Genomic DNA, 26,970 nt, shown 5'->3' on the forward strand with positions numbered 1-26,970 from the left:
GGTATTAAAGTGCTGTAGGTTACATTGGGTGACACTGTCATATAATAAAAAGTAGCAATAACACCACTTTTGCCATACAGAGCATTTGTTTTTTAGATGGGGTCATGCTGCTTCCACATTAGGAACATCTCGAATATACTGTATAACCCCTCCTCACACAATATTAACAAATTTCTAATTTTTGCCATAGTTATATCTCATTTAGATTACTCACTGGCTTCTTTGATCTGCACATGCTCCACTCCTTCTCAGTCATTACTTCCTTTCACTTCCTCTTACTTTCATGTGCTGCACCCACCCATTCTCTAGAACATTCTGCCCATCCCATTAGACACTTTCAGAGCCTTTATGCTTATACAGTCACTTAAGAGACCACATTTCATTTAAGCCTTTAACCCAAGCCCTCAGCACTTTGACCACCCACCAAGCACAATTATTCTTTTATCATGCACACACTAACTACTGGTATTCATCTCTCATTCTGCACTCACCATTACTATGCTAAGAACAATCACACTAGCTAACCTCACTGTATGTCTCCTTTTCTCTCCCTCTTAGATTGTAAGCTTTCACGAGCAACACAACAACAAACAACAATATTAAAAAAAAATATAAAAAAATAACCCAGGATTTCTCCATGGTACTGAAGGGAAAGGCTGGGACTCTATAGCACAGTCCCTTCACCCAGTGGCCTCAAAGGAATATGCCTTAGAGGAACCCACTAGCAAATTAAATAAAATAACCCAGCAATATCAACAGTAATACATATTATATAGAATAAAGTGAAATACAACAAACATATGATAAAGTAGAACCCACCTGCAATGTGGGCATGAGGGGGGTTTGAGTAACAACAGGTGGCCCTACATGGGAGATCCTCTTGTTTGCAGAGGTTGCTAAACAAGTGGATTTTGTACCAATTTGAGTGGGTGATATTGGGCTGATCTGATCCTGGGCCTTAGGGCCCAATGATTGGATCACAAGGCCAGGAATGCAGGCGGTAGATCGAGGAGCACATTAATGAACTGATGTGGTCCTCGATGCGACAGGTATTTTAAGCCTGCCTGATTGACGTCTGGCTGATTTTTGGCCAGATAACAATTGAGGAAGCCCTTCAGAGGGCCTGATTTAGTAGCCAATGAGCTGCTGACTTTGTTCTTGTATGGCCACCTTAAGCAAAGTAAACTAGTAACAGTACAAGCTAACTGAATATAACAGTCTTTAAGTGACAATCCCACTATTCCTTTTAAGTGGGATATTTAAAAACGCAGCCTCTTGTACTTGGCACAATTATTCTACAAAAGGTAGCTGTTCCCAAATAGCAGGCACACTCACAAGACCTGTTCTGGCAGAGGGGCCACACACTTGTAATATTTATTCAATGGCAGTAGAAAGATAACAGCAAGATGTTCATGTAATCAGCATCCTCATTGGTGAATAAGGATATGCATATTCAAATCAGGGACAGGGAGGGAAAAAGAGAACCAAGGTTAAAAATTGTTTTGCATCCTTCTTTGGTGATGAAAAGTCACATGATTTTAAGGATTCAGATCGGTCAGGCAAGAGGATTCGTGCAAATCCGAATTCTGATGAAAAAGGCTTAATCCTGGCCAAATCCTGAAAAAGTTTCTTAAACGTGACATGTTTATGCAAGAAGGCCGACATGACTTTTCGTCTCCATCTTCTGTGCACAAGCTCTTATGACTCGGTTCTAAAAGAAATAAAAAAAAATATTTATTATGTTATATACATGCATACATGTATATTAAATGTCACAAGGGATGTATCCTGCACAATGTACAGGGGCATAATGTATTAATGTACAAATAAATGCTCACTGACATATAAACTGTGCACTTTTTAACCAGATCCTTTGAACTGACACACAGCTCTGTATATTCATCCAATACACCTGTCTATGCACACTATTAAAGGGGACCCATCACCTAAAAAAAATATTCCAAATCCTATTTTATCACACTAGTCAAGAAAAATGAACTTTAATTACACAATATAAATTATTTGACTTCAGTCTGGGAATTCATAATTATAACAAGCAGGCAGGAGCCATTCTGTGGACACTGTTATTAAGACAAGTCTTGTATCATCTCAGAATCTTGTTTGTGCACCAGAATGGGGAATCTGATGTCCATCCCCATGTACTGACTACACAATTAAATGGTGAAGAGAACTGGGGGAATGTGGGGAGAGCAGTGACATTTAGGAAGTGCTGAATGGAAAGTGAAAGTAACTGCCTGCCCCACCTCTATGCCTAAGGCATAGAGGAGGGGCAGACAATATTTGATTGACAGAGATTTTTAAATGTTTTTACAAAAGCTATGAATGCTTAAATAAAAAAACTGAATTTGGATTTCATGTTTAATTTAAAAAGGACTTTTATCATACAGATTTTTATGTCTGGGTGACAGGTCCACTTTAACATGCAGCAAACACGGGCGTATACATATAATAGGGAGTGGAGGTAGGGTGCAAAAATGTCTGCAAATTGTTGACCTAAAAAGTTCTGGGGCTTACCAGAAAACTTGGGGGACAGGGTTTGTAGATTGGATTCCTAAATAGACGTGACCAGTTTGAATCAGGACAATAGTACGTTTGAATCAGGAGCATGGCCCAAATTGTATATAGACAGGACTAGACTAGGCTCCCCAATTATGCAGTTGAGTAAGTAAGTGAAGTGATCTCTGCTGGCTGTCAAATATACTTCAATAGTTATAACCTGATGGGAATATGTACTTTTATAAACTATTAAGCTTTGAACCTGGACAGTAACCTACAGTAACTAAGCAGTGATGGACTGCTGCCAGCTGCAGGTAGAACAATGTAAGCAATAATTTGATTTATTAGCATGGGTTACTGCCCAAGATTCAGGATGAGTGAATTTTTCATTGAGTTTTGCAGCAGAAATGACATCCATACACTTCCATGGCAGAAAAAAATGCAGCAGGTCAAAAAAAAACTTGTCACCCATAAACTTTTATGCATTACTGCGGATTTTTGGCGAAGCAAAAAATGGTCAAATTCGCCCATTCACCCAAGATGCTTTGAAGCAAGCTGCGATAGAACTACAATTGTTGCACATCTAGGGCAATAATAACAGAATTGTGGTTCCTACTTGCTAACCTTAATGCCTAGATACAAAATGGCCCAGTGTTAAAGAAAGAGTTCAGTCTAAAAATAAAAACTGTGTAAATAGATAGGCTGTGCAAATTAAAACATGTTTTTAATATAGTAAGTTTGCCAAAAATGTAATGTATAAAGGCTGGAGTGACTGGAAGTGTAACATAATAGCCAGAACACTACTTCCTGCTTTTCAGCTCTCTAACTCTGAGTTAGTCAGTGACTTGGAGGGGGCAACATGGGACATATCTGTTCAGTGAGTTTACAATTGATCCTCAGCATTCAGCTCAGATTCAAAAGCAGCAGTTATGACCCATGTGCCCCCCCCTCAAGTTACTGCCTGGTAACCAATCAGTGGAAACCAAGAGAGCTGAAAAGCAGGAAGTAGTGTTCTGGCTATTATGTTACACATCCAGTCACTCCAGCCTTTATATATTACATTTTTGGCTAACTAACTATATTAGAAACATTTTTTATTTTGCACAGCCTGTCTATTTACCCAGTTTTTATTTTTACACGGAACAATTTCTTTAATAAATGAGCCCCAGAAGTTTATGGGGATCCAATACGTTGCTTATGGGATTGGTGGATCTGCCTGCCTATTTGCTGTCACTTTGCAGAGGCCCAGGTAATTGAAATAAGTATAACTACATATTGTACCATTAGTGTGGTTTTTCTGGAGCAAAATAATTATTTTCCAATTAAAAAAATAATTACAAAAGAAAATAAATACCTTCTTTCATTCTGTTTTTGCATAGAAATACTCCCAGGATAATCATGAGGAACACACTGACATGGGTGGTGATATACAAGCGGCTCTTCTTGTGGGATTCTGATTGAGGGCAAAAAAAAAGATAACGGCATAAACTACAACATAAGAAAAGAATATATATTCAGTTTATATATAACGTGTTTAAACCAGAAAAGGGTGACACTCAATTCACAAAAGTAACAAAATGTGTATTAGTGCAAAATATTACAACCTTCATAGCACAAAAAATCCATCAGGTTTCGGCATGAAATGTGCCCTTTGTGAAGGTTAAAAAAAATGAATCAAATGCCACAGGTATACAGTATAATGGACAATATGTGTTATGGAAGAAGCTCATAGTACAAGTTGATCCAGAGGCAAATTGGAGAGGCTTCAGATGGGTTTTTCTTCTTCCTCTGGATTAACTGGCAGTTAGGCAGATTATATACAGATTTAGGGGCAGATTTATCAAGGGTCGAATATTGAAGTAATGGGAGTTCTTTTGAACTCCCATAACTGCAAAATTCAAAGAAAAAAAGACCAACCGAAATATAATAAAAAAATCCAAGTTTTTCTGCGGTTGAATACTGTACATGTTACTTCAATCATTCGAATCAAAGTTACATCGATCAAATTGTATTCAAAGTACTTTCAAAAAAGTGTCAGTATCCCCCAAATTGATTTTATATATATATATATATATATATATATATACACGCACACACGGGTGTATATATATATATATATTTATATATATAGAAAAGAGTTAAAAAAAATGTAGTAAAATTGTTTGAATGAACAAGCATTTGTGAAATAGAATATATATATCAGCACCGGGCCAGGCACCCCAGACAACCTGGCTGGTTATTTTCTACCTTAATCTTGGAAGGTTGACTGAATGACTGATACACCTTTAACATATATTTTTCCTATAAGTGTACCACTAAATATCTCTTATCTCTCTATCAATACACTTATCATGTTTTTATGGACATGAGTTGTCAGTGATAGGTAATGTAACTAATTTAATTTGCAATCAGAAAGATTTTCTTTCACAGCCCTATAGTATAGCAGTGACAATTGCTTTACCAAAAGTGCTACCATATATACAACTTGTCCACAATTAACACAGACAGTCTTTAATTTGCAGTTATTGAGAACCATGCCCCTAAGCATCTTAAATTTTGCTTACTTGGTGTAATATTCCCCAACGTACACCCATCAGTCTAAATACACTCACCAAATAGAATAACCAGTATTTTCTCCAAACTGCTGTGATCCACATGGCAGGAGTAAGTGGCGCCCTCCTCTGGTGTTACCTCCACACTGACTCTGATCTGATAGGTGCCATCAGGGTTTGGCAGGATCTCTGCTGATTCCTCTGAGTAAATCTCATCTCTCCCATTCTTTATCCACTTCACTTCCACATCTCGGGGGTAGAACCCATACACCCAGCAGTGCAGTTTGCTAATGCTAATTTCTGACTCTAAGATGGAAATCTTCACATTAGGGGGAACTGGCAGGAAGAGAGAGAGAGAGAGATGCTTTTAAATATTAAAAGTTAATGGCAGGGCCGCCATTAGAAATCACAGGGCCCCGTACAACAAATTTTTTGGTGCCCCCTGGGCCACGCCCACCCCACACCGCAGTTCAAAGACCACACAGACATCAACGCTAAAAATGGTAAACCTCTCCCACACACAAGTTATAAAAAGTCATTGTTGGTCAAGGCCCCCCTATAAGTGAAAAAAACATTGGCGCTAGTGCCCCCATAAAAGTGTTTTTAAAAAATCATTGGTGGTCAGGGCCCCCCATAAAAGTTTTTTTTTAAAAAAATATTGGGGCCAGTGAAAGTTAAAAAAAATATTGGGGCCCCAGAGAATATTTAAAAAAAAAAAAAAAACATTGGTGGCAGGGGCCTATAGAGTATTAAAATAATAAATTTTTGACTAGGGGTTTAAAAAGAACACCTAAGTAGAACTGAACTCATGAATTCAGGACTTTCATGAAGTCTTTTTGCGTGTGTCAGGACTTCAACTTTGGCTCCTTTTGTGACTTCAGGTGTTTTTGCGGCTTCGGGACTTCAAGTTCGGCTCTATTCGTGACTTTGGGTATTGCGGCTTCTGCTTTTCTGCGGTTCGGAACTTCGGCTTTTCAGTGGTTCAGGACTTCGGCTGTTCGGGACTTCAGAAGAGGCAGCAAGCCTTCGCCTCTGTCAAAGGGGGTCTGGCTATTTTGAAAAGTGCAGCAGAGCTAGGCCCTCCTTTAGGCCCAGGCTCGGTACAGCAAAGCTGTGCCGCCCTGATGGTGGCCCTAGTCAATGGAACAAATATTCAATGGTCTTTTAATAAGAATTAGCTCAGCCGCAATTTTAAATGTGTTTTTTTGAATGGTAACTAAACCCATCTACAAATAATAATGCCTATGTTGCCTTAGTTGAATCCAAGATCTCTGACTTCTATTTAGTACCTCAAGCCAGCAATTTCCAGCTAAAATTTTATATACTATACAGGTATGATATGATATAAGATACAATATGTTATCCAGAATGCCTAGAGTCAGGGTTTTTCTAGATAAGAGGTATATGCATAATTTGGATCCTTGGAACTTAAGTCTACTTAAAACATTTAAAAATTAAAAACTCCCTTAGAAATATTTTCATCAATATGAATTCATGCAACTTTATTACCATCTAGTAAAAGCTACTGTTTTATTATTAAAGAGAAAAGTAAAAATATTAGCAATTATTCTTTCTAGTTCATTATCTACTGAACAAAATGGCTTTGTTAAAAATAGGGAGTAAAAAATATCAGAACCATTCTGATTTTTTTTCTACTAGACATCAGAAATTACCATGTTCTCTAGTAAGTGTTGATGCACAAGAAACTTTCGACAATTTATTATGGGATCATCCATAAGAGACTATGCATGAATTTGGAATAATGGGCCATTTTAAAGATTTTGTTTGAATGTTATACGTATAGTGCCCCAAAATCTTTAATTTTAGAAGCAGGTAAGGTTTCAACTCCATTTCACAAGTACTTGTCACGTTGCTCCCTTTCTCCATTGCTGTTCAATATTCCCTAAGAGCCACCTATTTTAATGTTAAATTTGACAGAGACATATCATGGAATTATCAGTGGAACTATCAACAGAAACCATATTAAAGGTTCTGCTTTTGCAGATCATTTACTTTTAGTAGTCTAAAACCCTAATAATTATCTTCAAGTCTAAAGGTCCCCATAGACGCGACGATTCTTCTTGCCGAACGACCGATTTTAGGGAAGCCCGACCAATCCTTCGAAATTATCGTGCGGTTAGTGGTATTCGAACGATCGTACATCTTACGATTTTTCGGCCGACATCTGTCGGGAAATTGATCGGCCAGGTCAAAAAATCTTTGTCGGTCCCAGTGCAATCTCTCTATGTTTGCAGGGCCAAGCAGGCAGCTCCCCTTTGTTTTCCTGGTAAATTTGTCTTTTTAGTTGATGGTAGATTCGTACGATCGTTCTGAGAAGATCGTGGTCTCACGATCAGGATCTGATCTTTTAAAAATCTCAACATCTATGGCCAGCTTTATTCAGTGTTCATTGGGGGTTTTCTTTACTTTTTTTAAATTTAGATGGTCTAACAAATGTTATGACTTTAGTGGTTTAGATAGTGAGTTTAATCGTGGTTTCAAAAACCTCTAAAACCACTAAAATGTGAATGTTGATAAACAATCATCCACACTTGGGCAGATTTATCAAGGGTCGAATTTCGAAGTGGAAAATACTTCGAAATTCGACCATTGAATAGAATACTCCGACATTCGAATTCAAAGGATTTTATTCATCATGCGATTGTATTACGATCGGAGTACGACGCACGATTCGAACTATTTTATCGTACGATTTCCTTTGAATATAAAAAACTTAGAAAATTGCTCTGGAAGGTCCCCATAGGCTAACATAGCACTTTGGCAGGTTTAAGTTGGCGAAGTATTGAAGTCGAAGTCTTTTTAAAGAGACAGTACTTTGATTATCGAATGGTCGAATAGTCGAACGATTTTAACTTCGAATAGAAGCCTAAGTAAATTTGAAGTCGTACTATCCTATTTGATGGTCGAAGTGTTCGAAAAAATTACTTCAAATTTCGAATTTTTTAACTTTGAAAATTCCCTCTAATTCACTTTGACCCTTGATAAATCTGCCCCTTTTAAGAGTCTAGTAGCAATCTCAAATATCTGGGTATTTTTTATTATTCTAACTGATTTATCAAAGCTCTGTAATCTAAATATCTCCCCAAATATAAAATATATAGAGGCCCATGAAAATTTGGCTATTTTCATACCATGAAAAAAATACATTACAAAAAAAACGAAATTTGACTTAGCTTAATTTCCTTCAAGTCCATACAGCAGCACATTACAGGGTTAACTCCCCCTCCCCACAAGTAGGACGAGCATGGACCAATAAGCTTTAAGAAGGCGCCTCCTCCCCAACAACCCCTGTTATAAAAAAGTACACACACAACTGCATATAATATTTATTAGGGTGGGCAAAAAAAGTGCTGCAGTATGGACGTGAAGGAAAAGGAAATTACGGTAAGTCAAATTTCGTTTTTCCTTCACATCAGCACATTACAGGATATAGCAAGTAATAGGGTGGGATAATCACATCAATTCCCTTGAAGAACAGTTTGGAGCACCGCTCTACCAAAACTGCTTCCTGCAAAGCATCCACATCCAGACTATAATGCTTAGAGAAAGTATGTAGGCTTGACCATGTTGCCGCTTTACAAATTTTATCTGGTGAAACAAGAAGACGTTCTGCCCAAGACGTTGCTGTTGCCCTTGTCGAATGAGCCTTAATGAAAATTGGGGGAGACAATTTTGCAGCTATATAACAGGTCTGAATAGCATCTTTTATCCATCTTGATAGGGTTAACTTTATTTTTCCCCGACATAGCAACAAAGAGATGTTCGGATCTTCTGAATGATTCTGTTTGAGCAAGGTACCTCTTTATCACCCTGCAGACATCCAAGGAATGATACCTTAGTTCTTCCTCTGTCACTGGATTAGAACAAAAAGACGGAATACTAATTTCCTGGCTTATATTGATCCTAGAAGGAACTTTAGGCGAGAAATCAGGAAGTGTTCTGAGCAAAATTTGATCTGGATAGAATTGCAGATAAGGTTCTTTAGCTGCTAAAGCCTGAATTTCACTAACTCTTCTTGCCGAAGTTATCGCTGTAAGAAAAACTGCCTTGAAAGAGAGGTGCCTTAAATCGATCCAATTCAAAGTTTCAAAGGGAGGATCACATAACCCTTCAAGTCCCATTGAGGAACCGGATCTTGGACCAATGGTCTTAATTTTTGCGCCGCCTTCATAAATCTCTGAATTAGATAAACTGAGATTGCAGAGATCTGCACTCTGAGTGTCCCAGGTCTTAAATTCTTGTCTAGTCCTCGTTGGAGGAAGTCCAGTATATCTTTAATTGTAGGGGAATCCACGTTTACATTTTCTATGAGGCACCATTCCTTAAAAACCTTGACTGTCCTAGAATAGGCTTTTGAAGTAGAAAACTTCCTGGAATGAAGAAGAGTACTAATTACTCTTTCAGATAGTCCAGATGATGTTAATAGGGGCCTGTCAACCTCCAGGCAGTGAGCCTCAGGCGTGTTAAATCCAGATGAAGTGCTTGGTCTTGGGAGATCAAATCTTTCACCTGGGGAAGAACCCAGTAATTCCCGTGGGACATCTTCATGACCTGGGAAAACCAAACGCTCTTCGGCCAGTAGGGAAGAATTATTATTACGGATGCCTGATCCTGGCGAATCTTCCGGATTACCCTGTTGATCATAGGAATTGGGGGAAAGATATAAGTTAGTCTGAATCTCCAGCTGTCATCGTGTCCAGAACCCATGGTTGGTCCTGCTGGACTAGAGAGCAGAATCTGTGAAGCTTGGTGTTCTTCCTGGTTGCCATTAGATCCACTTCTGGAGTGCCCCAAAGGCACATTAAATTCAGGAAAATATCTTCTTTCAAGGACCATTCCTTGGGATCTAACCTCGGTCTGCTCAGACGGTCTGCCAGAATATTGTCTTTCCCCTTGATGTGTATCGCTGATATGGCTAATAGATTGTCTTGGGCCCACAAAAGAATTCTTTGAGCTTCTTTGAGAAGAATACAGGATTTTGTTCCCCCTTGATGATTCAGATACGATATAACAATTGAGTTGTCGGACTGTATCCTGATTGCTTTGCCTTTGATGAGCTCTGTGAAAAACATTAGAGCATTGAAAACAGCTCTCATCTCTCTGAAGTTGGATGAGAGAGTTTTTTCCATGGCATCTCACACACCCTGAGCTGAATGACTCTTCATATGAGCTCCCCAGCCCAAGGCAGATGCGTCTGTTGTTATTAAGTTCCATTCCGGTTCCAGGATTGAGAGTCCCCTGAAAAATCTGTCTGTCTGGAGCCACAATTCGAGAGCATTCAAAGTGTCCTGGGAAATTATCCAAGTGGAATCCAATGATTCTACTGTTCTGTCCCAGTGAACCAGAACCTCTTGTTGAAGAGGACGCATGTGTAATCTCACCCATGGGACAAAGAAAATTGAGTGAAGGCTGCGCTGTTGCACGAATAGTAGGGTCAGGGAAAGCAGCACCAAAAAATAGTGGATCCACACTTCCACTGTGAGTAATAAAAGTCAGCAAGAGAGGTGCGCTAATTAACCTTATAACTCCTTAAACACAGGCACCTAAAATGAAAAGAAACTACACATAGAGTAGTACGTTCGGCTCTTCCTAGAAATAACTTTGATGTTAGAACTACTCACAATCGTGATCCTCAAACAAGAGCGTGTAGAGTATTCTTTTTAAGCAGGGTATATACGATGTTGTAGCGTGCGATGTTTCAGACTGCCGTCAGAAGAGAGCGTTGGAAGACTCGCAAAGAGATCGCTCGATGCCGACGTGTTTCCCAGGCGCTGTTAAGACACCGTTCCCTGAGTTCAGGCAGCCTTGCTCACCCGCTGCGCGTCCGCAAACTCTGCTGTTTCTCGTCCCACAGTCAGTCAGCTCGCCTCCGGTGCCGTGCGAAGGTTAAATAAGTGATTGGAAAGGGGATTAAATCTATAACAAACTTTTATTTCATTAATACAAAGGCCCAACGCGTTTCATATCCTACGATACTTCCTCAGGGGCATCACGTGTGTAACATCACGTCCAAGAATATATAGGGTAGATCATTGTTTCATTAGCCTAATTGGTAATTGGCTACACGGTTTCGTTTCCACAATTAACAATTTCGTTTAAGAATACATCCATTATAATAAATTACAATAAAAGAATTAATTTAAACATACTTAAATAGTAGTAAAAAAACATTATTAAGTTAAAAAACATTTCAAATCGATTTCCATATTTAAACCTTTGGGAGCGAGTGTTTTAAGTTTATGTATCCAGTATGTTTCTTCTCTCGATATTATTTGTATAATATCACTTCCTCGCCAGTGATTTTTCTTTTGTACTATTCCCATGAATTTTAAAAGTGAGGGGTCTGAGTTATGATGAGTTTTAAAATGGGCTGAGACACTGTGTGTCAATAATCCCTTTCTTATATTATTCATATGCTCCCTTATTCTAATCTTCTTAAACAACTTGAATATTAATAACTACAATATCCATCTCACTAGTAATTACAGTACAAAAAATGTGAATTTTCTAGACCTTACAATTTTTGTGGAAAATGGACGTTTTGATGGCGAGGAAGTGATATTATACAAATAATATCGAGAGAAGAAACATACTGGATACATAAACTTAAAACACTCGCTCCCAAAGGTTTAAATATAGAAATCGATTTGAAATGTTTTTTAACTTAATAATGTTTTTTTACTACTATTTAAGTATGTTTAAATTAATTCTTTTATTGTAATTTATTATAATGGATGTATTCTTAAACGAAATTGTTAATTGTGGAAACGAAACCGTGTAGCCAATTACCAATTAGGCTAATGAAACAATGATCTACCCTATATATTCTTGGACGTGATGTTACACACGTGATGCCCCTGAGGAAGTATCGTAGGATATGAAACGCGTTGGGCCTTTGTATTAATGAAATAAAAGTTTGTTATAGATTTAATCCCCTTTCCAATCACTTATTTAACCTTCGCACGGCACCGGAGGCGAGCTGACTGACTGTGGGACGAGAAACAGCAGAGTTTGCGGACGCGCAGCGGGTGAGCAAGGCTGCCTGAACTCAGGGAACGGTGTCTTAACAGCGCCTGGGAAACACGTCGGCATCGAGCGATCTCTTTGCGAGTCTTCCAACGCTCTCTTCTGACGGCAGTCTGAAACATCGCACGCTACAACATCGTATATACCCTGCTTAAAAAGAATACTCTACACGCTCTTGTTTGAGGATCACGATTGTGAGTAGTTCTAACATCAAAGTTATTTCTAGGAAGAGCCGAACGTACTACTCTATGTGTAGTTTCTTTTCATTTTAGGTGCCTGTGTTTAAGGAGTTATAAGGTTAATTAGCGCACCTCTCTTGCTGACTTTTATCACCCATGGGACAGCCTCTATTGATGAAGCCATCAGACCGAACACCTTCATCATCTGTCCCAAGAGACTGGATATGGCCTCATGAGGTGTATTATCTGATTCTTCATGTTGTGAATCCTCTGAGGAGTCAGCGTGACATACATAGTTTCTGTGTTGAGACACATTCCCAAGAACTGCTTTTGTCTGGATGGAAGAAGAGATGATTTCTCTTTGTTGATTATCCATCCAAGATACTGCAGGATCTCTAAGGCTCTTGTCAAGTGTTTGCGAAGGAGAGACGCAGAAACAGCCTTGAACAGCCAGTCGTCCAGATATGGTACGACATGTATGCCCTCCTGTCTTAGCAAAGCTGCAACTGAGGCTACCACCTTCGTGAATATTCTCGGGGCTGACGTGATCCCAAACGGCAACACCCGGAACTGGAAATGATGTAGCTGATCCTAAAGATACACAGCTATCCTCAAATATTTCTTGTGACCCGGAAACATGGGTATGTGGAGATACGCATCCGGGCTCCAGAATCTGAAGAACCGATCTTATGGTCTCCACCCTGAAGCGCTTTTTCCGGATGAAGCGATTGACAAATCTGAGGTCTATAACTGTTCGAAATGACCCGTCTGTTTTTGGTACTAGAAAAACAATAGAATAAGTGCCTGATCCTTCCTCCAAAGGTGGAACATTTTCTAGCACTTTTTTGTCACAAAAAGAATAAATTGCTTCTTCTAAAGCTCTTTGTTTTTGAAAAGAAACAGTTTTGGGAGTGGGAAGATATCTTGCAGGAGGGAATTTGTGAAATTCGACCTTGTATCCTTCTTTGATCAGCTGTAGGACCCATAGATCCGAATTCTAGATCCTGCCAGTGTTGAAGAAAAAAAGTCAGCCTTCCTCCCACCTGAAAACTTCTGGCGTCAGAAATCCAACTTTCGGCCTGAAGGGAAAGATCTGTTTTTTCCGCTATTAGCTCTAGATCCAGTTTGAGATCTGGGCTGATTCTTCTCTTTTTCCTTCTCACCATATCTTGGCTGTCTTGCTCTTGCTGGAGACCTCTTTTGCCGACAAAAAAGGAACCTCTCCACCTAGACCTCTGCCTATCTTGGGGCAGAGTCTTTCCTTTACCATCAGACATCTTCTCCATGAGACTGTCTAATTTCGAGCCAAAACGGTGGCCCGGTTCAAAAGGCATATTGCACAGATTAACCTTGGATGTGTTATCTGCTACCCAAGGCTTCAGCCATATCGCTCTCCTCGCTGAGGTGGAAAGGGCCATGGTCCTAGGCGCCAATATCAGACACTCAATTGATGAGTCACCCAAAAACTTGGATGACAATTTAATCTCATTCATTGATTTAAGAAGTGATTCTCTTGAGACCTTATTCTCAATATCATCCTCCAACTGGGTCAACCAGTTTCTCATAGCTCTGGAGACGGCAGAGGCGGCAACCAATGGCTTGCTCCAAAAATACTTTTTACACTGATTAGCGTTAATTCAAAAGATTCTTGTGGTGGTTCCTTGGATGCTCCGCCTCTGGCATCCCTTATAAATTCAATTTGTAGTAAAGTTTGGAAACACTCACAAACGCAGCATAACTGCAATTAGGCTTTTATTCCATTACCACACATTACCAATGGCTTGCATTTGGCCGAGGCAGAAGAATAAATGCGTCTCAAAGAGCTTTCAGCTTTACGATCCATAGCGTCTCTCAATCCTGAACCATCTTCCACTGGAATTGTAGTTCTTTTTGAGAGACGCACAACTGCCACATCCACCACTGGGGGAGCTTCCCAAGACTTTGCTTCATCGTCTTAATAACAGGATGTAATGGAAAAGCTTTACCCTTTTTATCGGATTCCTGAGATTTATCCACATCACTCACTTTCCCCTCTTGAGCCTCAATTGCTACTTTGACAGCATTGATCAGTTTAGAGACATTATCCGCTTGAAAAAGGGACGTGTCAATTATCTCTTCATCTGAGGAGGAAACAGCTTCGTCGATCACAAAAAATTCACCTTCTCCAAAACACGAGGGAGTATCAGGAGTCGATGGCTTAGGAACATCTTTAAGGAGGGATTCTTTAAACTACAAAAAAGTCTTATGGAGCATATCTTTAAACCACTCCATAGCTTGCTCTGGCTGACACGGAGGAAGATCCTCTTTAGCAAGGCAATTCTCACAGCGACCCCTAGGATATGCATCCGGGAGTGGGGTCAGACACTCTCTACAGGCAAGATGTTTAGATTTCGATGCTCTTTTCCCTTTGGCTTGCTCCATTTGGCTGGACATCTAAGAAAAACAAACAAGTAACACCTTCTCACCAGCATTGAGAGAATGAGAGAGAATGAGAGACAGAGAGAGAGAGGCTGGAATAGAGCACAAGAGAAACAAAGCTGCACAGGCTACTAACAGTACCTCAGTATGCTTTGCAAGTGGCTGCAGCCCCAGGAAGAATGACACTGTCGGTTTCTTTCACTGCAAAAGGGCATTGCGCCCTGTAATGAATGGATTTTTAAATTTGCCGGTTCTGATGACCGGCGTGCGCAAACCTGGATGTAGCTCTACTGCGCATGCGCCTGCTCCATTCACCGGACCTGCAGCCACAACCTTAAAGGAATAGTTCAGCATGAAAATAAAAACTGGGTAAATAGATTGGCTGTGCAAAATAAAAAATGTTTCTAATATAGTTAGTTAGCCAAAAATGTAATATATAAAGGCTGGAGTGAACAGATGTCTAATAAAACAGCCATAATCCAACTTCCTGCTTTTCAGTTAGTCAGCGACTTGAAGGGGGGCCACATGGTACATTTCTGTTCAGTGAGTTTGCAATTGATCCTCAGCATTCAGCTCAGATTCAAAAGCAACAGATATGACCCATGTGGCCCCCCCTCAAGTCTCTGATTGGTTACTGCCTGGTAGCCAGGGTAACCAGACAGTGTAAACCAAGAGAGCTGAAAAGCAGGAAGTAGTGTCCTGACTGACTTGTTATACATCATATCACTCCAGCCTTTATACATTACATTTTTGGCTATCTAACTATATTAGAAACATTTTTTATTTTGCACAGCCTATCTATTTACCCAGTTTTTATTTTTACACCGTTTGGTAGTTCCCCCTGCGGTCTTCAGAGCTCTCAGGCTCCGGAATCCTAATCTTCAGTCCTCTGCTCCCTACCTGCAGTCAGGTAGGACGAAAAAAAAACACGGGTTGTTGGGGGAGGAGGCGCCTTCTTAAAGCTTATTGGTCCATGCTCGTCCTACTTGTGGGGAAGGGGAGTTAACCCCGTAATGTGCTGATGTATAGGTTGTGAAGGAAACCATGAATGTCTACTAGTTTCTTAAAAGGCATGAATATAAAAAGCATGAATGAATAAATACACAGACTGAATCCAAATATGACAACAAAATCATTGAAATCTTTGTTTTCGTGTGATTACAAATAACGAAAAAAAGATTTTACATTTGGATAATAGACAGCTCCCATTGTCTTCTACATAACCTTGACTGGTGAATGTTTGTAGTAGAGTTTTTATGCTTTATAAATATATAATTTTTCATGATTTACAGTAGATTTAAAGTTTGATTTGGGGAAATGAGAAAAACAGCAACATAGTAAATTGGCTCTATCGTATCACAATATTACAATTGGATGAATGCTGTGTTTGATTTAAAGGTAAGGGTGTTTTTTATATCATTCTTTATATAATTTAATCAGTTTACCCCTACTGATCTTTGGAACTTTCTGCATAAAGGGCTTCTAGAAAATAGGTTCCATATTAATTGGACAGCTCCCATTGATTTCTGCAAAAAAAAGTTTTTTTGTGGTTTTTATACTTAATAAATATAGAATTATTTTGTTTATTTAAAGTAATTGAATACAAGATTTTTGGCTCTTAAAAGTTTTATTTAGGGAAATGAGTAAAAAGGAACGTTATTAAACTGGCACCATATATCACTCACAAATGGATGAATTCGATGCTACATTTCAAGAGAAGGTGGGTATGTTTAAAATGCTGATTTTTCCAAGATTGTTATATCGTTTGATCAGTTTACTACTGATCTTTTGAACTTTCTGCACCACTGGAAAATAGGTCCCGTACAGTATCTGTATACAACAAGCTGTCCTCTCCCATATGTTTTATGGGAACAACCATGATTATCCAATTGAGCCTGCACCAGCATACATGCACAATTGTTTTTAATCTGACTCAATGTGAAGAATAAGGGTTCTAGACCTTTGGTATATTTATCAAAGAGTGAAGGTAGAGATCACCACAGTCTACTAGAGTGAAATTCCACCACTCTCCATTCATTTCTATTGCATTTTTAAAGGCATATTTATCAAAGGGGTGAACTTTCACCCATTGATAAATACTCCTTTAAAAATCCCATAGAAATGAATGGAGAGTGGTGGAATTTCACTCTAGTAGACTGTGGTGATCTCTACCTTCACTCTTTGAGAATATGCCCCCCGATATCCAAGGGACTAAAAAATGTGGCAATACTTTAGTCTACATAGGGCTGTAGCCCAGTCATTTTCTCCCTACACACTTAACCGGTTAGCTGAGTTTAGGATCTACTAAAAGATAAATTATTAATTTCTTTATAGTCCTGGATCTGGAAAAAGGCTCAGGCCAGGTGAGATTTATCAGTGACCTAATAGCTAAACTGGAGTGATTAAGTTGTCTCACAGTAATCTGTAAAATGGCCAAAAATTTACTGCAATGTGAATTGCTACATGAATAAAAGGCAAAGTGGAAGGCATGGTAGCACAGTGGGTATCAGTTATGCTTTGCAGCATTGGAGTCTATCTATCTGTGTCTTGTTGTATTGGTAGGGTTTTGTTACCACTTCCTACTGCATTCAAGGGAAAAAAAGAAAGGCAAACACGGGGTCCCCTGAACTGGCTCCCTATTGGTCTACAGTAGCATAGCAAAGCCACCCCATAGCCCTCTTTCCATTTCCATAGGTCTGCAAAAAATATAAGCTGAGCAAAATCATTATTCATTGTCATCATGTTGAACAAGGGGGTACACTGTTAAAGGTGGTCTCACCTTTTTTTTCCAGGTAAGTTGATATATCTTCAGTTGCTCAATACATTCATGCTCTGTGTTTATCTTAGCATAAGTTGAATCATAGAGTTTATTCCATTGCTCAGCCACCGTTATGGCCTCTTCTGTTACAGGCAAATAGATCACTTTCTCCTTATCAAATATTAAAAGTAAATTCCCATCAAAGGCAATCTCCTGGTATCCATCAATGGTGCCATCATCATGCAGCTCACAGGCACACTTCCTCTGGTAGACATGGATATCTCCATCACCTGCCATACAAATGTACTGTGTCACACCTATATCAGACATATTATGCAATGTAGCAAATTCTGAAAATGGTGAAATACAAGGAGAGTAGCAAAATTCATTGTTCATTTTTGTGAGGGAAAAAGGTGTGACCATAGACACTAAATGCAAATCATACAGCCGCAAAATACAAGAAATATTGCAAAATTTGGAGAGCAAAATCAAAGTCAGAAAGAACTACCTGGAAGTTGAGGAGTAAAACTCATGAAAATAAGGGTTCTATTTAAGGTTGCTCAAGCTTTTCAGCTCAAGCAATCCTTAAAAGCTCTGAAGTTTTTTCTTTCCTTCCAAAAGCCTCTTCGGGTAAAATTTCAGCAATTGCTGAGCTTTTTAGCTGAAAGCAAGCGTAAGTTAGGAAACCCAAACAGGTATTGCATGAGCCAAAAAGCTTGAGCAATGTTAAATAGGCCCCTTAGTTGAGAATATATCATACACGTAAAAGAAACTGAATTGTGTAGAAAAGGTTTATCATGTGAAAACTCATAGACAAGATAAATTCAATTCAGAAAAACGTATCTCATAGTTTATCACGTGAAAACTCCATTAACGTCTATGGGAAAAAACTAAAACTGAGTTTGGAGAAACGTTTTCTCCTTAAAACTAAATTTAATCCATGAGTTTTCACGTGATAACATAGGAGACAACTTTTTCTCACTGAATTAAATCTGGCCCAATGTGAGATTATCTCAAAGGGTGATATACAGCACATGTCTGGTATCAACTATATTAAACAAAATATACACAAACATTGGTTGAGAACGCTACACAGGATGCGGGTTAGAAAGAAGGAAATCAATTATATTTCACATATATTGTTGCTGCCTGGTACATGAAGAATTTAAACTACACAGCTAAGTTGGGTTCAAGAAAAGCTAAAGCCTATCAAGTTCAATCCTTCAAATGAGCCCCAATATATATATATATATATATATATATATATATATATATATAGATACAGTTAGGCCCATAAATATTTGGACAGAGACAACTTTTCTGTACATGACCACAATGGATTTTAAATGAAACAACTCAGATGCAGTTGAGCTGCAGACTTTCAGCTTTAATTCAGTGGGTTGAACAAAAAGATTGCATACAAATGTGAGGAACTAAAGCCTTTTTTTTAACACAATCACTTCATTTCTGGGGCTCAAAAGTAATTGGACAATTGACTCAAAGGCTATTTCATGGGCAGGTGTGGGCAATTCCTTTGTTATGTCATTATCAATGAAGCAGATAAAAGCCCTGGAGTTGAGGGGGGGTGCTTGTATGTGGTAGATTTTGATGTGAACAAACATCATGCGGTCAAAGGAGCTCTCCATGCAGGTGAAACAAACCATCCTTAAGCTGCAACAGAAAAAAAAAACATCCGAGAAATTACTAAAATATTAGGAGTGGCAAAATCTACAGTTTGGTACATCCGGAGAAAGAAAGAAAGAAAGCACTGGTGAACTCACCCATGCAAAAAGACCAAAAAAAGAAGAAAAAAGACTGCAAAAAGAGAAACCCCTTCACAACAGCCAAACAAGTGAACAACACTCTCCAGGAGGTAGAGTATCCATATCCAAGTCTACCATAAAGAGAAGACTACATGAAAGTAAATACAGAGGGTGCACTGCAAGGTACAAGCCACTCATAAGCATCAAGAATAGAAAGACTAGACTGGACTTTGCTAAAAAAAAAAAACATCTAAAAAAGCCAGCACAGTTCTGGAACAACATTCTTTGGACAGATGAAACCAAGATCAATCTCGAGCAGAATGATGGCAAGAAAATAGTATGGAGAAGGTGTGGAACAGCTCATGATCCAAAGCATAGCACATCATGTATAAAACATTTGGGAGACAGTGTGATGGCAGTACATTCTACTACAGGGATAGAAGGGATCTTTTTTTGCAGTGACACAGTTGGCTGGAAATTGAAGTGTGCACTGAATTAAGCCAAGTTATATACACATACTTTGGTTTGTTTGCACTATAAGGGCATCCTTCTCTATCCAGTTAGGTGACTCCACAGATACAATATTAATATCTTACATCATGTACAGTATATTTTATACTCGCCTTTTGACTTATTTAAAATTTCCATTAGAAAATTCATTCTGTGTCTCTGCCTTATTTCATATTCCTGAGCAATTCTGGTCTGCGTCTCCAAATGCTCAGAAAGAACATTCAGTGATGGAGTGAAAGCCTGGGCACGACGTTCATCACTGTTGTACCTTCCATACGGCACATCATTCACATACATAATAACTGAATACTGAGGAACCCCAGGGGTCAGAGCTGATAACAGAGTGACATGATACTTTAAAGTGTCACTTCCTAGAAGACAAAAAGTATGCAGAGTGGCTTTTATATTTTATAATGACAATATATAGTGGACTCCGAGGTGACTTCCAATATCTTTATAAATTGCGGTAGTGGGTGCATTATTCATTATAATTTACATTATATCTGTAGAAATAAGTCAAATCGAAGAAAAAAACACAGCAAGTCCATTTGATTTGACTTACTTCTACTGATATACCATGACCTGGATGTATGAGAATCTTCACAAACATATAATCTACATTGTTTCTATGTGCAGTGTCTTTAAAGGAGAAATCGACCTGTGGGGAAAAAAGTGATTGGTATTTCTGCGCGGAATTACACAGAAATTGCCGATCTCCCAGTCAGCTTACCGAGGAGCCAGAAGATGGACACGTGGAACTTCGCTGGAAGAATCTGCGCCGAGGGGTAAGTATGGAGTATGGGGCATCTCCCCGGGGGGTCGTTAGCCTGGGGGGAGGAGGGAGGGAGGGCTAACTGGGGTGGGGGTTTTCCCCACAGGTTGATTTCTCCTCTAAGGAGCTATCCGCCTCTGTTCTATTTTCATATGTACAATGCCACACTTCAGTTTATTCCCCTTTTGTTCCCCTGTGCTTTTCAGTTTTATTCTTGTGTCTCCATGTAGTTCCTCTGTTCATGTGTTATATCTGCATTTTTGTTCTCATTTGATATGACTTCTGTGGCATTCTGGCCATATATATTATATTGCTGCAGGTTGCTGCAGTGGAGGAAGAGGAAATGAGACACTGAAGGTGGATGGTGTTTGTGAACCAACACAGAGATAAATGGAGAGTAGGAGAAGGACAGAGAGTTGAAGGGACAGAGGGAGTGATACAGACAGGAGACTGATGATGGATGGAGAATGGGAGCAGCAAAGGGCACAAGACCAGAGAGGGACCTAGGATGACACAGAGAGGCACATTGTGAGCGATTGGAGATTGATAGATGGAGGCTGTGAGCGGCATACGGAACAAGACTGGAGAGTGGCAGAGGGTGGGAGGGACAAAGAAGCAAGACCTGAGATGGAGGGGGAGTGGAATGAAGCAGCAGAGGGCACAAGACCCGAGAGGGACAGAGGGTGGGTGAAAGAACTAGAACTGAGAGGCAACACAGCAGGAGTGAAGGAGAAACTAGTGAGTGCACCATTTAAAATAAGAAAGTAGGGGAAGTCTCTTTACTAAAAGAGCCGTTTATAAAGATATAAATTACGGTCTGGCCCATAGAGAATTAGTTCATCTGTAGATTTTAAAAGAATGAAACTACTAATGAACAAAAACATCACACCTTCACTATTATAATTCAATTAATTGAACAATTATTACATGTCTGACCAGCCTACTTATACATACTACTGTATATTTAAAAACTTTAAAAAAATGAATTAACATTTAAACTTAAAAATTAGAGACCTATAATAGATCCAAATTCATTTACAAATGCAATTAGACTTTTATCTTAATATCAGAAACTAGTTTAATTTAAAAAAAACCAAGGTGTGTGAGGGTAAATTTGGAACAAGGCAGCAGACTGAAATACACCACCAGTATTGGCAATAAATAAATGCAGGCCCTATTTAAGGGAGAACAAACCCCTGTCCATCCTCAGACTCTCCTTCGCCCCTCTCCAAGCTCCTTCGCCCCTCTCCAAGCTCCTTCCTTGCAAGAGCTGTTCTGCTCAGAAGTTTCCCTGTAGTCTGACCTGCAATAAATTGAACTCAGCTGCAGCAGACAGACAGACTGCTGAGGCGAATAGAGGCTGCAAGGAGGGAGCTTGGAGGGGGCAGTAGAGGGGGATGCTATAAGGTGTAGGGTTTAGTTCTCCTTTAACACTGGATTACTGAAACCTGTATTTTCACAAAAAAATTTGCAGACCTCTAAATATTGGTGGATAACTGCTGGCATTTCAGTGATTGTGGTAACTCCACTCAAGGTAGATCTCACATGTTAAAGGGGTGGTTCACCTTTAAGATAACTTTTAGTATGTTATACAATGGCCAGTCCTAATCAACTTTTCAACGGGCCTTATTCTTTTTTATAGTTTTTTTGATTTGTCTTCAGATTCTTCTGAATCTTAGCAGCTTTCAAATGGGGGTCACTGACCCCAGCTAAATACAAATGTTCTGTAAGGCTACAAATGTATTGCTACTTTTTATTACTCATCTATTCAGGTCCTCTCCTATAAATCGGTGGATAGTTGCTAGGGTTATTTGGCCCCTAACAACCAGATTGCTGAAATGGCAAACTGAAAAACTGCTGAATAAAAAGCGAAATAACTCAAAAACAACAAATAATAAAAAATGAAAAACAATTGCAAATTGCCTATGTTTTCTTTCTGGTCGAGTTATGGTACGATAATCCAGAAAATTCGGGGGTTTTCAGGTAACGACTTAAAAAAGTAGTACAATTTAATTTTCCTTTGATTTTGTCAAGACTTTTCCAGCACTTTTTCAGGTGATTATTTGATAAATGAATTACATTTGTGGATGGGAGCTACTGTAGGTCAAGTTTGTTTTACTTAAAAAAAAAAAAAAAGAGATAAAATTTAATTTTAGTAAAGCATATGGGGGGTTATTTACTAATATCAAAATGTATAATTTTTTAAATAAAAAAAAAACACAATCAAACTCCATTACCCAATTTTACCTTATTTATTATTAAAAAAAAGCTTGATTTAATCAGTTTGGGCAAAAACGCAATAAAATCAAGCAGGTTTTTTTTTTTACTTGATTTTTTTTTTCAGGCTTTTTCCTGAAAAGCTTGAGTTTTTCTTGGATTTTTGCCTGAAAAGTCCGAAATGGTTGAATTTTGGGCTAAGATTACAGAAATTTCAAAATAGGATAGGGACCTCTGCCATTGACTTATACACAACCATGGTAGCTCTGATATGCTGAATTTTCAAATTCAGGCTTTTTTGCTGCATTGAGCTTTAATAAATCTTGAAAATTTATAGTTTTGAAAGAAAAAAAAAATTCGAGTTTTGCCCCAAAAAGCCCGACAGGAGTTTAGCAAGTAACCCCCCAAACTGTAGCATTTCTAGCCTAATTCTTGTTAAACTTTAGGCATGTCTATAAATATTCATGTATAATATATATGCAAGTGTACAGATAGATATAGTAGTCATGTGCTCACACTTGGTTTCCTTAGACTTCCGAAAATGCACAAGCTACTAGAAATCTTAGATTAGAACCTTACTCTGTGCTAGGCAGCCATATTGTCATCAACTAGAAGGGACTGTTTTATTATTACACAGAAAAGGGAAATCTTTAAGAATAACAATAATATTTGCTAAAAATTTACAGTATGGGAGATGTCCTTCCCATATTTCAAATCTTTTGGCTTAGTTTTCTGGACAATGGCTTCCATAGGATCACATTTACCAAATTCCGTAGAAAAAAATTTAGTAAAAATATACCACGCCTCACCATGTTTAACTCCATGTTAAATGTGTATTCGTCAAGCTATGTGAAGACTGGTGAATGCGACTTACTAACTGTTTCCTGTTAATCAGGCTGCTTATGTTATTTATTAGCTCATAACTTACTTGTAACATAAGAGAGAAGTGAGTAAGAAGAGAAAGAGCACAGATCATACTTACCACAATATACTGCTGTGATTCCGAGGTCGAATAGCAAAAAGACAATGCTCACCATTCTCACATTATACTTAGTTATCTAAGAGGTAACGGCAGTAAATTAATTATTTTCCACTGATTTGACAGAGGAAAAAAACCTGCCCAATAAAAAGAAGAGAAGGCAGTTACCAGGCAGAAAGAACCACTTCAGGAAACAGATTCACCTGCTAATGGTGTTCTATATATTTATGTGCATTGTGTTACAGAGTATGTGATACTGAACAGGAAGAGTATAACCGACATGTTGTAGTTACCAAGCAGGGATTGCCATTTTATTTTTAAAGAAGAGTAGCATTTTTTTAAATATACATAGAGATGAAAAGACAGTTTAGACAAATGCTGGTTTGAGATCAAGACTCAATAGCAGCAACTTTTGTAAGCATGGATTCTTAAATGATGGGTCCGATTCATGATCCCTCTTTAAAGGAGAAGGAAAGGTTAAAATTAAGTAAGCTTTATCAGAAAGGTCTATATAAATACACCAGTAAAACCTCAAAGTAATGCTGCTCTGTGTCCTCTGTCAAAATAAACATCACATTTCTTTCCTTCTATTGTGTACTCATGGGCTTCTGTATCAGACTTCCTGTTTTCATCTTAAACCTCCAGGGCTAGGGCTTGTGCATGCTCAGTTTGCTCCTCTCCCTGCTGTAATCTGGGTTTAGAGCTATAAGTGAACAGGGAGAGACTCAGGCAGGAAGTGATGTCACACCAAGCTAATATGGCAGCTGCTATCCTAAACAAACAGAGAGAGCTACTAGAGCTGTTTACTCAGGTATGGTAAAGCATTCGGCAGAATAAATATAGTCTTATAGCTTGCACTGTTGTGGCTAAACAATAAACTGCCTCAGTAGCTTTCCTTCTCCTTTAAAGAAATTTGCATAGAAATAGAAAATAGCATTTAGAAAATAATGATTAAAACTATTCAAAGCCGATTCCCTGGCTCAGTCCACTAACATATTGTTCCTGTGCCTATCTGAGATAGGGTGGGTGGCAGGGGATGCAATGGGTGGGCAGAATGGCAGGTGGAGCTGCTCGCCAGGCCCCTCTGAAGAATTTCATATAGTTAACACTGTCCCTGCACATTTTCTCCCTGCCCCCTCTCCTTTCTTTCTTTACTAAACTTATCTGCATTCTCTTCTTTATTTCTTTACTAAACTTATCTTCTTAATTTCTTTACTAAACTTTCCTTGTTTATATTTTCTTCTCTCACATTGCACCTTTTTTTTTACTCCTTTCTTCTCTCCTGTGGCACTTTTGTTTCTCCTTCCCATTGTGACCTGAAAGCTGCAGATGTTTTTCTTCTCAAGAAAAGTCCGTCCGATAAAAATGAGGGAAGTGTGCCTAGGTTTTTCTCCTCAAAACCAGTGTGTAATGATTACAGCGGGGAGCAGCTGTTACTGCAGTTAGCCACTCACTGGGGAGTGGGTATGGGGGAAACCCAGGGGTGTACCCATAGACAATTGAAGACAATGACATATAGTTGAAGTTTTAATGGCACACAGTAGACAAAAACAGGATCAGGCCAGGAAATCCAGGAGGGTCAGGAGAAAATGGGGAACACAGGCTAGGAACCAAGATAGTAGGAACAGAGAACTCTGGAACAAGGTACTCACTCAGGAACATAGGGAACAGGACCAGCCATAAGAGCCTCCAGTGGCTTGTGGAGTAAGTGCAGGACACCACCCAGAGTTCTAGTCCCGGGCTAGTCCTGACATTACCCCCCCGCCCCCTTCAAGACCAACCACCAGGCGATACCCCCCCTTCAGGATCAACCACCAGACGATCCCAGGGTCGAATGGCCCCCCACCCTTTTTAGTCCCATAACTGAAAACACTACTGGAACCCGGAATGGGGGCATCAATAGGAACAGAAACCACTTTGCCAGAGTCAGGAACCACCTCACCAGGATCGGGGGACAGAGCTGAAACATTGCTAGGATCGGTAACCAGAACAAGTCACCAGGGTCGGAAATATGGACCAGAGCCTTGCCAAAGTCGGGAATGTGGACAGGAGCCTCGCCAGAGTCAAGAAGGCAGATAGGAATGTCCATTACAGGTAGCAGCCAGGAGCACAGGCACCCATTACAGCTAATGGACCAGGAGCACAGGCACCCAACAGAAACAGGTTGAAGGATGCCAGGACAGCGATATGACCACTTACAGCACAAAGCCTGAAAGAGAAAGGGGTAACCAACCTACCAGGTCCTGTAGCTGGGAAAGTGGAACTATCCAGGGCAGATAGGTCCTCAGGCTCGGAGGCCAGGGCAGCCAGTACAGAGGCAGAAATGGGGAACACAGGCTAGGAACCAAGATAGCAGGAACAAGGCACTCACTCAGGAACAAGGCACTCACTCAGGAACAAGGCACTCACTCAGGAACAAGGCACTCACTCAGGAACAAGGCACTCACTCAGGAACACAGTCAGCAGGTCATGCAGGGGGTACAGGAACAAACACAATGACTCAGGGCCGGGTTTATAATGAGAAGGTGATGAGGAATGGGAAACACATGAGGGAAACGAGGTGGGTGGAGACAGGGAGGAAACAACTATAGACAGGGAGAACACCTGAACATATAACATAGGGAACAGGACCAGCCCTAAGAGGCTCCAGTGGCATGTGGAGTAGGTGCAGCACACAGGGAGCGCACCTCCCAGAGTTCAGGTCCTGGGCTGGTCCAGACACAGTGTGAATTAAAGGAAAACTATAATAAATACTCAAGCAACAGATAGTTTACATCATATTAAGTGGCATATTAAAGAATCTTACCAAACTGGAATATATATTTAAGTAAATATTGCCCATTTACATCTCTTGCCTTGAACCACCATTTTGTGATGGTCTGTGTGCTGCCTCAGAGATCACCTGACCAGAAATACTGCAGCTCCAACTGTAACAGGAAGAAGTGTGGAAGCAAAAGACACAACTCTGTCTGTTAATTGGCTCATGTGACCTAACAAGTATGGTTTGTTTGGTATGTTTGTGAGTACAGTGAATTGTACGATCCCAGGGGGCGGCCCTTATATTTTAAAATGGCAGTTTTCTATTTATGATTACCCAATGGCACATACTACTAGAAAAGTATATTATTATGAAAATGGTTTATTTACATGAAGCAGGGTTTTACATATGAGCTGTTTTATGTGATATATTTTTAAAGAGACCAACATTGTTTGGGGGGTATAGTTTTCCTAAGGAAATTCATGTCAGGTTTTCTGGAT

The 26,970-nt window shown here is 39.4% G+C and overlaps 1 protein-coding gene and 1 non-coding gene across 2 annotated transcripts in view; both read right to left on the bottom strand.

Annotated features, from left to right (window-relative positions):
* Positions 1–26,970, bottom strand: part of mhc1b.L (major histocompatibility complex nonclassical class Ib L homeolog) — a 175,480-nt gene that overhangs the window by 89,436 nt on the left and 59,074 nt on the right.
* XB5894692.L lies at positions 1,355–26,144 on the bottom strand. Its single transcript, XR_005963580.1, has 7 exons — positions 25,950–26,144; positions 23,716–23,849; positions 19,858–20,115; positions 17,493–17,761; positions 5,130–5,405; positions 3,872–3,970; positions 1,355–1,711 (listed from the first exon to the last, which is right to left on the bottom strand). It is a non-coding gene; the product is annotated as a provisional ortholog of alpha-2-glycoprotein 1, zinc-binding L homeolog (transcript).

Source organism: Xenopus laevis, chromosome 8L, assembly GCF_017654675.1.
Source record: "Xenopus laevis strain J_2021 chromosome 8L, Xenopus_laevis_v10.1, whole genome shotgun sequence".
Lineage (NCBI taxonomy): Eukaryota > Metazoa > Chordata > Amphibia > Anura > Pipidae > Xenopus > Xenopus laevis.